This window comes from Dipodomys ordii, unplaced genomic scaffold, assembly GCF_000151885.1.
Source record: "Dipodomys ordii isolate 6190 unplaced genomic scaffold, Dord_2.0 Scaffold207, whole genome shotgun sequence".
NCBI classification, from domain to species: Eukaryota; Metazoa; Chordata; class Mammalia; order Rodentia; family Heteromyidae; genus Dipodomys; species Dipodomys ordii.
Window position 1 is genome coordinate 1,302,319 of NW_012267423.1, and position 17,190 is coordinate 1,319,508.

Genomic DNA, 17,190 nt, shown 5'->3' on the forward strand with positions numbered 1-17,190 from the left:
AAAAGCTGGAAGTGGCACTGTGGCTCAAGTGGTAGAGCGCTAGCCTTGAGCTGAAGAGCTGAGGGACAGTGCCCAGACCCAGAGTTCAGGCCCCATGACCGGACCCCCCCTCAAAAAAATTAGCGTAAGCAAGACAGTTGTCATTAATGTCAAGATTTTCCTGTTGAGAAGTTGCTTTTGATTGGCTATAGGTAAGTTTTATTATTTTTTTAAATGCCAACAAGACAAATGTTCCTAGATTCATTATTTAGAGAATGAAAATATTGTAATTAACAGCCTCTGAGATTTTTTTAAAGATGCTTATTATTCTCTTTATTCTCTTGGCCTAATGAGTTTATTTTTTTACCTTCTGTTGTATGTATGTATACTTGTCCTCCTCTTGAACTCAGAGGTTAGGCACTGTTCCTAAGTGTCAAGGCTAGCACTCTCCAACTTAGGCCGCATCTCCACTTATAGCTATTTGGTAATAAGAGTCACAGACTTGCCAAGCACTGGTGACTCCTGTCTGTAATCCTAGCTACTCAGGAGGCTGAGATCTGATCATGGTTCAAAGCCAGCCCCGGCACGAAAGTCAGTGAGACTCTTATCTTCAATAAACCACCAGAAAACTGGAAGTGGCGCTGTGGCTCAAGTGGTAGAGTGCTAGCCTTGAGCTGAAGAGCTAAGGGACAGAGCCCAAGCCCAGAGCCACAGCGCCACTTCCGGTAACTTCATAAGTAATGATAGTACCTAACATTTTTTATCCTTTATATTACTTCATCTGACCAAACAGATCTATGAATTAGCTTTCATTCATTTTAATTTTACAGATCTAAAAGTCATACTCCATATGTATATGTATATATGTTATATACATATATTTGGCAGAGTTGAAATTTGAATATAAGCATGTAAATTTTAGAATCTGAACTCTTAACAAGTCTACCATACTTTTAATGATAACATATGATAAATAATATACCAGTATACTATTTGTAAATATGTTCTTTTTCTCTTTAGTAGTACTGAACTTGGAGTTGGTACTTTGAAACTCGCACTTGCTCAGCGGCTTTCCTCCTAACCAAACCATGCTCCCAGCCCTTTTTGTTTTGGTGAATTTTCAGATAGGATCTCACATTTTATATGGGCGGGCTGGCCTGGACCACAATCCTTACCCTAACACCTCCTGCAGGCTAGGATTACAGGCCTGCCACCACACCTAGTTTATTTTGTTTAGATGGTGGTCTCACAAACTTTTACAAAGGCTGGTCTTGAACCATGATCTTCCCAATCTACACCTCACGTGTAGCTGGGATTACAACTGAGAATCACTATGCCTGGCCTATGCAACTATGAGAAAAATAAAAAGAAAGAAATCAGCTGGGGGATAGGGACTCATACCTGTCATTCTAGCTACTTGGGAGACAGATCTGAGGATCATGGTTCAGCTCAGGCAGGAAAGTTTGTGAGATTCTTGTTTCCAAAACCACAAAAAAGCCAAAAGTGAAGCTGTGACTCACATGGTAGAGCTCTAGCCATTACCATAAAAAGAAAAAGAAAAAAAAGACTCAGGGACAGTGCCCAGGCCCTGAGTTCAAGCCTCAGAACCCACACAAAAAGAAAAAAAAAGAAGTAATCAAATGTTTTGGACAAACATGTACCAGACAAAATTGTTTTTAAAAGCTCTATTGGGATATAATGGTGAAAGAAAGAGCCAGATTACAGTGCAATGAGTTTGCAATCAAATTGCCTGTTGGCTGCTAATGAGCACAGAGTTTCTTTGTAGGGTGATGAAAATGTTCTAAAATTAGATCACATTGATAGTTTCACAATTCTGGGAATGCTAAATCCATGTAAGAGTACCATTTCAAAGGGTATATTTCATGGTATGTGAATTATAGTTCAATAAAGCTTTTAAAAACAATTGTATGCTGAGATTTAAACTAGTACCTTCTATAACTTGAGAAATTTTTCTTATTTTCTTAGGTAATGTTAAAAAAATCTATTGTGCTGAGTGCTGGTGGCTCACTCCAATAATCCCAGCTACTCAGGAGGCTGAGATATGAGGATCACATTACAAAGCCAGCCAAGGCAGCAGAGTCAGTGAGACTCTTATCTCCAATTAACTACCAGAAGACCAGAAGTGGTGCTGTGACTCCTAGTAGTAGAGCACTAGCCTTGAGCACAAGAGCTTATAGACAGTGCCCATGTCCTGAGTTCAAGCCTCACTACTGACCCCCAAAAAAATTCTATTCGGAGAAGTGATAAGATGATATTTTCAAAACCCAGTTTTACCACATTTTTATATTAAAATTAATTCATTTATTTTTGTCCACATTTTTATTGTAAGAATACTGTACAGAGGAGTTACAGTTCCATAAGTAAGGTAATGAGTACATTTCTTATCGAGCATTGTTACCTCCTCCTTTGTTTTTCTCCTACCATTCTGCCCCCCAAGCCGTAAAGTTCGTTTTCAACGTAGTGTTTTGTACATCTCATTGTTACAATGGATCGACCTATATCCTATTTTCAGCATTTTGTTATTTCCTTTCCCCTCCCCAAATTAGAAAAATGTATATACAAGATGCAGGGCATTGACATCAAATACAGTAAAAACAGGGATTATACCATGGGGGATGAACATACAAAAGAAACAAAAAAATCACATAGTACATTATAAATACATTAAAAACAACAGCAAGAAAGATAAAACCACTGTGTCTCTATCTTGGGGTTTATTTCACTTAGCATCATCTTATATGGTCATATGTACATAGCTTTTGACCTTTTCAGCTTGTCCTAGATATATACTAGTTATTGGAAATAAGGGAAACCATGGGACCTACGTTTCTTTGGACCTGGCTTACTTCACTTAATATAATTTTTTCCAAGTCTTTCCATTTCCTAACAAATGGGGAAGTGTCATTCTTTTTGATAGAGGCATGGAATTCCATTGTGTATATATACCACATTTTCTTGATCCATTCATCTACTGAGGGGCATCTGGGTTGGTTCCATATCTTAGCTATGGTAAATAATGCTGCAATAAACATAGTTGAGCTGGTAGCTTTACTATAGCCTTATTTGTGATCATTTGGGTAAATGCCCAAAAGTAAGATTGCTGGGTCACAGGGGAGCTCGTTTACCACATTTTAAGTAAGTGTAATAGCACCTATGAAGATTTTCAGTTTTTAATGAAAAATTTCAAGTTATGCAAACAGAATAGTACAATAAAACCCATATACCTGTCACCCAGCTTTAGAGTATTAACTTCTATACCTCAGACTACTTGAAGTCCTAAGTATCTTTTATATATAAATATTTAGTACATATATCTAAAAGATGAAGACTCCACTATTTAAATATAATCACATCATTATTACAGAACCAAAACCCAACTATCTTTTATATCTAATCAAGCTTATTTTCCTGTTTATTCTATAATATTTCATGATATCATTTTTTAAACTTGAAAAACAGGCTAGTACTTTAAATTATGCAGTTAAAAGATTCAGAGCCAAAAATAATATTCTTAGGAAGATGTGGTGGCCCATGCCTGTAATTCAACAATTTAGGATGCCAAGGCAGGAAGATCATGACTTTAAGGCTAGCCTAGGTTACATAGCAAGTTTCAGGCTAGCCTGAGCTATACACAAAGCAAGCAAAACCTTGTCTGAAAACAAATAAACAGAAAAACCCCAAACGAAAGTAATATTCTATTCACATTCACTATAGCTATAGTGGAAATTTAATGGCTGTCATATGGTATGTCTAAACATAGGCTTCTGATGTCCCTACAGTGAAATCAGGGAAAGCAGTAGTGACACAAGCATCATCACTCCTGGCATTCAGTTCACTGCTGGTCTGACTGATTTTAGAATATTTATAGGAGTTTCACATACAGATGATTACAGGAGCCAGCCATGAGGTAATGTTGTGTGTGTGTGTGTGTGTGTGTGTGTGTGTGTTGTAAACCCAGGAACCCCTGCCCTAAGTAAATGGAGCAACAGCCATTTCTTTTTAGCTCCAGCAGGTGTTTTCTTGTAGAGATATTAGTAAAGTGTTTCCAGAGCAAAATTTGAAATCTCAATTAATGTTGCCTACAATTTAAAAAAAATATTGTGTAGGCTTAGAGGACATGCTGGCTCAAGCCTTTAATTCTAGCTCCTTAGGAGGCTATCAGGGAATTGTGGCTCCAGACCAGTTTGGTTACACAAGTTCTTGAGATTGCATTTCAATCAATAGCTGGATACAATGGGGGATGTCAGTTATCTCTAGTGACAGGGAGAAGCATAGGTAGGATTGTAGGCCAGGGTGACTTGGCAACAAAGAAAAATCCTACCTTCAAAATAAGCAAGGCAAATGGAGAATGGAAGCATTATTCAAATGATAGTGCACGTGCATGGTAAGTGAAAGACCCAGAATTCAATTCCCTTTACTGCCAAAAAAGAAAAGAAATAAAGTATTGTATGAACCAGAAAAACCATTTCTATGAGTTAAGTTGATCTACTTGTGCCTAGGCATGTAGCAAAATGAATTGATTTCATATCCTTCAGGAAATATCTCAGTGCACACACTTCTCTTATATGACTGACTTTGCATATATGATTAACTTCTTTTAAGAATAGAATTGCTTAAGTAACAGAAGTTCCTGAATAGAAAGCCAAAAGAGAAAAGACAGTAATCCATTCATTTTCCATCACTGCATGAGTCCCTTTAAATTTTAATGAGATGATCAAATCAAATGATCATCAGAATATTAATTTTAGAGCTGGTACTCTTCCAAGGTACACTTAGAACTGACCCTAGTAGAGGCCTAGCTTATTTCTCAGAGACCAAAAATAACCTGGAAGCAGCACTCAGTGAGCACTTCCCACTTTGTTCTTGCATCTATACTCACTGATAGTAATGCTTGACTCCCAAGCAGCCAGTTCAGAGTTCATAGATGATGGTGGTTGGATTATATTAGAACCAAAAAGTTCCATTGAAAGAATTGCCTATGGAAGTATGGGAGCTCCAGTTTTCACCCAGTAGCTTCCAGAGATAAGCCTTTCTGAGGCATGCATATCACTGAGGCTAAGTCAAGAGGGCTCCAATGCAATGCCCTCAATTAGAATTTTTCTCAAGGATAGCAAGTGTATTTTTATAAATTTACATAACTACTTTTTGACAAGGATGGAGATAGGTAATAAGGCTAAGTAGGAGTACCTGGATAAAGAAAAATAATGTCTTCAATATAGAGGGAGATATGGGATAAATGAAAGCCCAATAATATATAACAAATCAATTCTAACAAACCAGAGGCTCACTGTTTTCAGCTACTATTTTAAAATCTTAAAAGAAATTAAAATTTTATAGGAATTTCCCTCAAAAGTTAAAAGTTAATCTCCCTCTGTCTCTGTCTTTCTGTCTGTCTGTCTGTCTGTCTGTCTGTCTCTCTCTCTCTGGCATTGCTAGAGTCTGATCTCAGGGCTTTCTTCTTGTCTGACTTGCTTGATCTGCCTCCAACTCTGCTTTTTGTTGGTTATTTTGTAGATGGAGGCTGGCTTTGTACTCTGATCCTCTGGATCTCAGCCTCCTGTGTAGCTTAGATTACAGGCGCCAGCCACTGCTGTCCAGCTGTTAATCTCGTTTGGATATGTGTGTGTGTGTGTGTGTGTGTGTGTGTGTGTGTGAGAGAGAGAGAGAGAGAGAGAGAGAAATATTTGCTTTTATTGTGTTATAAAAGTTGTATTATTTACAACTCTACATGTGAGAATTAGCTTTAGGTAGCAAATAGCATTTGAATAACAAAAGATAATTTAAAACTAGCTCTGTTTCCTGACTAGTTTCCTCTTACTGATCTCACATGGCAACACAGAGTAGCAATAGCAACTTCTGTAAAATAGAAAAACAAGCAAAGTGTTGCAGTGAAGCTCAGATTAAGGCTGAGATATTTATTTCACTAATCTTACAAATATTCATTTCATATATAACTTTTACTTCACTAATATTACAATGATTGACTACTAAAGCAAGCATTATTCTGCCTAAGCAAATCTAATTTCTTTAAGAATGGACAATGGCTGAGGGCCAGTGACTCAAGCCTGTGATTTTAGCTACTCAGGATGCTGAGATCTGAGGATCACAGTTCAAAGACAGCCCAGGCAGGAAAAGTCTGTGACTCTTTTTTTTTTTTTTTTGGTCAGTCATGGGGCCTGAACTCTGGGCCTGGGCACTGTCCCTCAGCTCTTCAGCTCAAGGCTAGCGCTCTACCACTTGAGCCACAGTGCCACTTTTGGCTTTTTTCTTTTTGCTTATGTGGTGCTGAGGAATCCAACCCAGGGCCTCATTCATGCAAGGCAAGCACTCTACCACTGAGCCACCTTCCCAGCCCCTTAGTCTGTGACTCTTGTCTCCAATAAGCCACTAGAAAACCAGAAGTGGTGCTGTGGCTCAAGTGGTAGGGTGCTTGCCTTGCGCTGAAGAGCTGAGGGATAGCGCCCAGTCCCAGAGTTCAAGTCCTATGACAGACCAAAAAAAAAAAAAAAAAAGAACAGACAACGTGGTTCTGAAGACTGACTGAGATAATCCAACAAAACTGTTAGCATTAGAGGTCCTCTCCTAAAAATATCCTTTTTTGGTCTTATTTTGTGAGTGTTTAGAGTCCTAGTTAATTTATCATGTCCAAATATAATTTTTGTCTTTTACTATGCATTGTGTTTACTTGTAGATTTATAGGCACACTCTAATTATTACAAACGAGAGAAACTATGCAACCTATGTTTCTTTGTGTCTGGATTATTTTGCTTAATATATTTTTCCAAGTTTTTCCATTTCCTTATGAATGGGGCAATATCATTCTTTCTGACAGAAGCATATTCTTAAGAGAGGATCACAAAGGCTCAATAGCTATATGCATATGATCATATAAAATGATGCTTGTTAAAACGAACTCCAAGAAATGGAAACAAAAGTTTTTTTTTTAATTTACTCCCCCCGCTTTTGTGTCTGTTTTTGATTTCTATACTTTTTGTTTTGTATGTAAATTTATCTGATTTGGGGAGGATAAGGGGAGGCACAGCTGCAGCTATACCCATTAGGCACTATGTTGGAAATGAACTATACAACTTGCAGAGGAGGGACTCAGGAGGGAAGAAAGTGGAAGAAAATGAGGGAAAAGCAGGCACTGTTCAAAAAGAAATGTACTCATTACTGACTTATGTAACTACAACCTCCTTGTACATCACCATTACAATAAAAATAAAAATTAAAAAAGAAAAGTACTCTCAGTCACAATATCTTCATTTTATGTAAATGATGTGACTGATTATTCCAAATATTTGCCACATGTCCTTGAAATATTTTTTTTTGGGGGGGTCCGGTCATGGGACCTGAACTCTGGGCCTGGGTGCTGTCCCTCAGCTCTTCAGCTCAAGGCTACGCTCTACCACTTGAGACACAGCGCCACTTCTGGCTTTTTTCTTTTTGCTTATGTGGTGCTGAGGAATCGAACCCAGGGCCTCATGCATGGAAGGCAAGTGCTCTACCACTGAGCCACCTTCCCAGCCCCCTTGAAATATTTTTTATTTTTTGGGGGGGTCCGGTCGTGGGGCCTGAACTTTGGGCCTGGGCGCTGTCCCTCAGCTCTTCAGCTCAAGGCTAGCGCTCTACCACTTGAGCCACAGTGCCACTTCCGGCTTTTTTCTTTTTGCTTATGTGGTGCTGAGGAATCGAACCCAGGGCCTCGAGCATGCAAGGCAAGCGCTCTACCACTGAGCCACCTTCCCAGCCCCTTGAAATATTTTTTAAATTACATGACTTAACATTAAAGTAATTTTGAACACTCAACAAGATATCTAACCTAGAATTTTTTCTTTACTATGTTGACTTCTTCTTCTTCTTTTTAACTGTTACTTGGATAGGTTCCCTGGTGGATTTGACTTCTGAATATAGCACAACTTTATCTGCATAGTATGAAAAACTATAATTCTGTTCTGTTAGACTCAGGAGTTATCTCAGTGTTCTAATAAAGGTCAAAATATAAAGATTGAAAAAAAGAACTATTGCAAAGTCTTAATACCCAGTCCAAGTGATGAAACTAACCATTTTAAACTACTTTTTATTTGGAGAAAAATACATAGGATTTCTATTTAATTTTGTACATAGAATCAAATTTTTCATTTGAAATTGCAGTATGATATGTTAGAATTAGCTGGAGTTTGAGATTCAGGTATAGTTGAATTCATATCTTGTGATCTACAAAACCCCAGAAGAATCACCTCTGTGTTCTTTTTGTCTGTTTCTTTTTGTGCAAAATAGGCCTAAAATTAAAATCTTTCTGTCCTATAAGAAATTTAGAAATGATGTACCTAAAATGTGTTATCAGTGATAGCATGAAATCAAAGCTAGATCATGTAGTTCACTGGATCATTATATAATAAGTGGTATTTCTTACCCAAATCTCTGATATTTTAAAATATGAAGTATAAGGAACGGAGCAAGTGATTATATGCTGAAGTATTTTTCAATTAGACTTAAATGATTGAAAAGATTTTTCTGTTCCACTAAGCATTTACTTTATAATTTCTTATTTTGGGTACTAAGTATTTTGTTATTAAATATGTAGTCTTAATATTCAGAGAACAAGTCACAATATAACTAAAATTTTATCTAATTATCTCTTTTTTGCCACCAGTGATTTATCTTGGTTTGCTAATGGCATCCCCTCAAACCCGGGATCAATATAACACCACTAATGAGAAAAGCTAATCATGTGCCTCCTGATGTGATACTCCAAGCACACTATCACTTATTAATTATTCTTGCCAAAAACACATACTTTGATCTAATAATGAGGAAAGTTCAAAGAAATTTAGATTGGAGCATAGTCCATAAAAACAAAGTTTGAGAAACCTTCTGAATTAAAGGAGATTAAAAGATATAACAGCTAAATGCAATGAGTCATTCTGGATTTGATGTTGGAATAGGAGAAAATTCATCATAAAGATCATTACTAGGAAAGTGGTGCAGTTTGAATATGGATAGTATGTTAATAATATAATATTGTATTCATATTGTATTTCCTAATTATGAAAGAGAAAATTGTTCTCTATAAGTACATATTTATGTGCAAATAATAGATAGATAGATAGATGTTGTAGCTAGAGACAGTGGACAGAGATCTAGGCGAAGCAAGTACTAAAGCAAATGTATCAAAATTAAAAATTGGTAAATCTGGGTGAAGAATAACAGGAATTCTTTGTTCTTGTATCTGTTTCATAAATTTGAAATTACTAAAAAAAGTTTAAAAACTTGTTTTGTGAAAGTGAATTGATCTCTTGATGAAACTAGTAGACTTTTTTAGTAGGATTTATTTAGAAATGGTTAATAATTCCGAATCTAGCATAAGTATATCCTGAACAACTTATTAAGATTAACTTATTATAATTGATGCGTTATTTCCATGAATCTCCTTGAAAGAAGTAATTTGGTGATGAATTCTTTCTTATCCTATTAATGAGAGATTCCTCCAGGAATCACAAGGTTATGGATGGATATGCATGTAAGAGCAGATTGTTGATGTAAATTAAGTTGATGATTATAATAAAGTAACAATTACCATGAATGATTCTCACCTTCCATATACAAAACTTCCATTTACAAATCAAATAAATATTATATATCACTATATATGCAATTATACATTACATATATTATATATTATACATTACTTATAATCTACATTATATATTACACTATACATTATATTACATGTGATATACATTACACACATAGCATATGATGTATAATACAATTACACATATTACATACATACACACCATATGTATGTAATTGCAAATTGCATACATGATACCTATATATTACACCCATTACATACATACATGTCTACATGTACACATGTATACACAGATGTGTGTATATAACACACACACATATATACATGTTAAATATGTGCATATCATGGTTTTTTAATTGTGAAAATACCATACAGAGGGTTACAATTACATAAGCTAGGTAATGAATACATTTCTTATCAATCATTGTTGTTGCCTCCTTTGTTTCCCCTTACTATTCCTTTCCATCTCCCCACCCCCCTGGCCTCCCCCCCATGAATATTATATATGTATATATTATATACATGTATTTAATATATGTAATTTGTAATTACATTCTTCTTTAAAATTTCAGTGAGAAAGCTTTTGCTTAAAATATTTTATATTTGCTAAGAAAATATCACTCAAATCTCACTAAAATTTGCAATTGAAGTTAAATATTACCTTTGGGGATGGGAGTCTTTTAAAATTAATTTTTAAAATTATCTTTAAGTAGTTGTACAAAGGAATTACCATTCAATAAATCAGTTTATGAATTCAATGCAACTTGATTGATGTCACCCTTTTCATCGTTCTTACCATCTCCTACCCTCCCCTCAATTTTCTTAATTTTGTAGGGTATGCATTAAATTTTATGACTGTATTCACCACCCTGCCTCTCTTCATCTACCCCCCCTTCATTCATCTACCCACTTCCTTTACCTGACCCTCCACTTGGTAATCATTCCTTTCTAAGGAATTACATTGTTTGAATTCTCCCCTGAAAATGTCATATTTTGGGTGGTATACATGTATACTTGTATATAAAATGCCATATTTTGGTTGTATACTTGTATATAACCCCCAAGTGTTTACTAGTATGTCCTAGCTTCCTCATATGTAATAAAACATTTATTCTATGTCTTTCTGGGCCTGACATCATTTAACAATTTTTCTAGGTCCATCCATTTATTTGCAAATGATGTAAAATCATTCTTAATGGATGAATAAAATTCCATGCGTATATATACCACATTTTCTTGATCCAGTCATCCATTGATGGACATCTGGGTTGATTCTATACATAGGCTATGGTGAATAGTACTGCAATGAACATGGTTGTGCAAGTCGGTTTACTGTATATTAGTTTGTAATCTTTTGGAAAAATATAGTTTCACTTTTCAATTCTTGATCCTATCTTCTGGGCAACTGGAGTCCTATTTGGAAAATATGTACTTGTGCCTAAATCTTTCACTAAATTTTACACTAGTTTACATTGGCCATAAGAAGAGTTATTGTTACATTAATGTAAGAAGAAAACACAGTCTTCTAGCTATCTGGAAGTAAACAGTATATTATTGTAATTACAGTCATTCTACTGTGAAATGCAACATTGGAATTTATTATTCTTACATAACTGTAACTTATTACCTGTTTAATAACTTCTCCCCCTTTACCTTGTATTTTATTTAGCCCTCTGTAAGACCAACTTCTTTAGATTACACATGTAATTGGAAATTGCTTTTCTATGCCTGACTTATTTTACTTAATATAATGTCCTCCATGTTGTGCAAATGACAAGATTTTATTCCTTTATTGTGGCTGATTCTATTTAACTATGTACTTCATCTCTTCCTTCATTGACTGGCACTTATGTTTATTTAGACATGACAGTATAGATTATTCAGCATTTTTATCTCATTCCCTTTATATATATACCTAGTAGTGGAATAGCCAGACTTTATAGTAATTCTGTTTTATAATTTTTGAGGAATCTCCATACTATTCCATATTGACCAAATTAACTTACATTTCCCTTAACAGTGTATAGAAATTTCTCTTTCTTGATTAAAAGCCATCTCATGTTCATGAGGTAGCAGCACATCTTGAAAATGGAGATATAACTAAAAATCAATGTATAGATTCACTGAAGTCCCCATCAAAGTCACAGTTTCATTCTTCAAAGAAATAGAAAAAAGCCAATTCTAAAATTTATATGGAAGTGCAAAAGACCTGAAATAGCCAGAATAATTTTGATAGAGGGAAAAGAAAAGTAATGATGGAGCTATCATAATACCAGACTTTGAAGTATACTACAAAGCCATAGTAATAAGAACAGCATGATAGGGTACAAAAACATAAAGACCAATGGAACAGGGTAGAAGATCAAGAAATAAATTCATACGGCTACAGCAGCTGACTTGTGACAAAAGGAGCCCCAAATATACATTGGAGATAACCTCTTCAACAAATGGTACTGGAAATACTGGATATCCACATGTAGAAAACTGAAACTAGTTCCATATCTCTCTATACTACTATTAATTCAAAACAGATTTTTTAAAAAAGGTCTTAATTTAAGATCTGAAGCTCTGAAACTATTATTGGAAATAATAGGGAAAACACTGGATCATATTTTCATGGGCAGTAACTTCTGAACAGAACTTCAGTAGCTCAGCAATAAGAGCAAGGACAAGTGGAATTGCATCAAACTAAGAGCAAAGCACAGCAAAGAAAATAGTAGGTTGAAGAGAGGCTACAGAATGGGAGAAAATCTCTGCCAGATGTACATCTGACAATGGATGAAGAATAAGAATATACAAGGAGCTCAAGAAGTAGACTTGTAAAGAATCAACAACCCAATCAATAAATAGGCAAATGAACTGAACAGACAACTCTTGAAAGAAGTATTTATAGCCAATAAGTACATGAAGAAATGCCAATGTCCTTGGCTATAGAGTATATGCAAATAAGTGACAGTAAGATTTCAATTTTGCTCAACAGCCATCATCAAGTACACAAAAGAAATGATGGTCCAGGCGCTGGTGGCTCACGCCTGTAATCCTAGCTACTCAGGAGGCTGAGATCTGAGGATCACGGTTCAAAGCCAGCCCGGGCAGGAGAGACCGTGAGACTCCTATCTCCAATAAACCACCAGAAAAACGGAAGTGGCACTGTAGCTCAAGTGGTAGAGCGCTCGCCTTGAGCTGAAGAGCTGAGGGACAGTGCCCAGAGTTCAAGTCCCATGACCGACAAAAAAAAAAAAAAAAAGAAATGATGGTGAGGATGCAGTGGGAAAAAAGGGAAACTTCATAGACTATTGTTGGGAATGGATAATAGTACAGCTATTATGGGAATCAGTATTGGGTTTTTCCAAAAAGCTAAAAGTTGCATGATCATAAGGTCCCTTAGTACCACTGGTGGGCTATATCCCACTATAAGTAATGTAAATTAAGATAAAATACAAGCACTTGCATACCCATATTCACTGCAGCACTATTTACAATGACTAAATTATCGAAACAGCCCTGATGCTCTATGATGAAAGAATCAAAAAATGTGGTAAATATACACAAGGAAGTAGCCACAAAGAAGAATAAATTTATGCCATTTGCAGGTAAATGAAGCTTGAGATCATCCTGTAAGTGGAGTGAGCCAAATTCAGAAGGAAATTTCATATGTGGATAGTAGACATAAAAATAAACATATATGTAAACACACATGGAATTATATACAGATATATTGAGAGGATATGTTTGTAATTGTGGTGTAGTTGTTGGAATGAAGTGGGAAAGAGAGTGTTAGAAAGTGAACAGTGTTAGAAATACACTGCATCTGTGAATGAAGATGGCAAAACACAACTCATTGAAAGCTGTTGAATTACAGGAAGTACATAGGGTTGGGAAAGTAACAGTAAGCAAGGGGGTCAATACAATTAAAGTACAGTATACACATATGTGAAATACTGCAGTGAAAACCCTTTGAGCAAGTAATATATACTTTAAAGAAAACAGTTACAGGAATGTAAAACAGGTTCACTTGGGGTATAAATAATAATGAAAGACATATTGTCAGAATTCTTTATGTACATACATAAACATAGAAATTGGTTTGAGAAGTTGGAAGGAAGAATGAAAGTGTTTTTGTCTTTTTAATAATAGCTATTCTAACAGAGATGAAGTAACCTATTTTCCTTCCTTCCTTCCTTCCTCTTTTCCATCCTTCCTTCCTTCTTCCTTCCTTCCTTCCTTTCTTCCTTCCTTCCTACCTTCCTTCCTTCCTTCCTTTGTGGTATGGGAATGAAGTGATGTTTTATTGTGATTTTGATTTGTATTTTCCTGATTATTACTGATTCTGAAATTTTTTTTCATGTACCTATTGACCATTTGTATATCTTTTGAGAAGTGTCTGGTTGGGTCTTTTGCCAATTACAGATATATTATTTGTCTATATGTCTGTTTCTATGACTGTATTGTGCTGTTTTAGTTACTACAGTATGTTTTAAAGTCAAGTAGGACAGTACCTCTAGCTAGATTGTTTTGGCTACTGACTGGAGGTATCTTGTGACTCCATACAGACTATAAAACTGCTTCTATTTCTATCACAAATGTCATTTACATTTTGACAGGGATTACAGTCAATCTATAGATGGTTTTGGGTACCATGCACATTTTTAATTATAGTTGATTGCTTCAGTACATTAACGTGGGATATTTTCCATTAATTTGTATTCTTTTCAGTTTCTCTCATCAGTGTTTTATAACTTTCATGTAGCAGACTTTTTCCACATTGATGAAATCTATTCCTAGAAAGTAAAAAAATATAGTATAGATATTTTAAATGGAATTATCCTCCTGTTTTCTTTTTCAAAGAGTTTGTTTATGGTGTGTAGAAACTTGGCAACTTTGCTGTTTTTGTTTATTACTTCTAAGAGTATTTTTGGTGGAATCTTCAGGATTTTTTCTCTATATGTTATCATGGCATCTGCAGACAGGAAGAGTTTTAATTCCTCCCTTTCAATTTAGATGCCTTATATGAAAAATTTTCAAGCAAATACAAATTGTACAGTAGTTACATCATCTGTATATTCTTTATTTTGTGTGCACTCATTTTTAAGTTGGATTTTAATCTTGGATTCTTAGAGTTAAAAATAAATTTTCTTTATAAAACTAGTAAAAAAGTGCTAATTTATTTCATTTATTTTACAATTGAGAAATTGTCATAGGACCCAAGACCATGTGTCATGAAGTCTGAGAAGTGGTATCCATGTTGTGAAGGCCACAGTACTTTTGTAAGCCCTTGTGGTGGTCTGGCTAGATTTTGGAATTGAGTTGTAATAATCTTTTATGTCATGGGATGCCTAGCCTAAGTTGTGCAATGTAACCATTAAAACCAAGCAAACCTGTTACTCAACTACTTCAGTCCTCTTTCTTCTGTATCTAGATCAGACATAGTTTAATGGAATTTTTACCACCTGACAAGAAAGATTGCAACATTTTCTGTGGGCTTAATGATTACAAAAATAAAACAAAACAAAACAAAAAGCTACTTTGAAAATATATTGCCATCTATCTAGGATTCATAGAGTTTTATCTGGATAAAACTCAGGTTCAACCAAGAACTGGTGCCCTTTTCTGATGGCTCTCCTTTTTTCCTTTCTACCCACATGAGGCAACCCACATCTGTGGTAGGTATGACACATGCTATTGGCACAGTCTTAGAAAAGATGCTACTACTTCCCACTGAGGCCAAAGGCCAGATGGATCTTTCAAATAGGAATTTTACTTTCTCTGGGACAGAAGTTGAGAGGAAAATAAAGGGGGGGGGGATCTATGAATCACTTGACAAGAGACCAATTTAAATTGTAGCTTCAATTGTTCTAGATGTCTATAGTTTTTGAACACATGACTTGAGAGTTAGTATTTATTTCCTTTTAAGTAGTTGATTCATTTTTAGGCTTCATGTTCTATCTTCCAAATTTATTTTGCAAAGAATGTAGACAACTAAGTTTGAACAGAATTTTAATTTGCGTTTAATTGGTTAACTCTTCAAGTGTCAGTCCTTACAAGAAAAATAAAATAACTATGATCCTTTCATTTTTCTAAAGTCAGAGAAAGAACTTACCTTCAATTTTTTGGCTGGTTCTGGGCCATAATTTTCCATTGCCAAGTTCTGAAATTTCCAGGGATTCTGCTTTTGCTGTTTTTGCATAAGGTGTCTTTTTTTTCCCTTTGACTTTTTCCATAAGTTTTAGGGCCCACAATCACTTTGCTACATTTTGAGGCCATATTAGGATCTACACTACGTAAATACACAGAGTGTTTATGCTATATATCAGTGTTTACTGATTACTCACTATGTATATCCTAATGCCAAAGATACAAAAATGAGGCCTCCAGTCAAACCAGGGGAATATACATATAGCTGGATAATATTAAACAGTTACAGAGATATATATAAAGTACAACTAGGACCAGACAATGGAAGAACTGATTGTTTCAGAGAGTAGAAGAATGTGGTAATATTTGATCAAGGTCTTAAAGGATGAATAAGATTCCCATAGTGGGTCCACCCAGTGGGAGTAGGCATTCTAATTACATAGTTTGCTAAAGCATGAAGGCCTGTAATGCAAACTAAATTCCCAAGGGGTCCAGGAATCACTGGAATTTAGGGTCCAAAGACTGAGCACTTCCTTCCCCCCGGTTGGCTAGCTTTTTCAGCTGCTTCTCACATTCTCCTCTTAGTTCCTTGCCTGCGTCAGCTGCCATGTGCTGGAGCTCTTCCTTTCATTAGCTTCTCTGGTCACTGAGTAGGTAATTTTTGAAGTGCTTTACAAGCATCAGACTCTCGTCATGAAAGCAGCACAGCTTGTCTTTTGGTTATATATTACTCCCACCCAAAGAACAAGTACTGCTCAGTCTAATTGCTGTCACTGTTCAGTGAGGTTGGTTCCTAAAATATTTATAAATACTTTCAAGTCAAATCTACCCTTCAAGGATGAGATTGGTCATTAATTGGAATACTTAAAAGAATATGTTGCAAACCCTGAAAGTATTCCTGAGACATATTTTGACAAATTACACCATCAGTGGTAGCTTTTAAAGATGATTCTTTGAAGAGGAGAAGCTTCCTTTGGATGTGTAAATTCTGGTATTAAAATTATTTAAATTCTGGTTTAAAAATAAGCCAGGCTCAGTAGTTATGTACCTATAATCCTCAGATATCTAGGATATTGAGGCAGGATGATTGCTTGAGCCCAGGAATTTAGGATTACATTTTACTATGCCCATCAATGTCAGGCCCAACTATCAGTAGTGACTGTGCCTGTGAATTGCCACTGGCTGTTCTCTTAGGAAAAAAGAAAGAAAAGTGGGCTGGGAAAGTGGCTCAGTGGTAGAGCGCTTGCCTTGCATGCATGAGGCCCTGGGTTCCATTCCTCAGCACCACATAAGCAAAAAGAAAAAAAGCCGAAAGTGGCGCTGTGGCTCAAGTGGTAGAGCGCTAGCCTTGAGCTGAAGAGCTGAGGGACAGTGCCCAGGCCCAGAGTTCAGGCCCCCCTTTCCCCCCCCAAAAAAAAAGAAAGAAAGAAAAGTCACAATGTTATTTTTAATTTTTG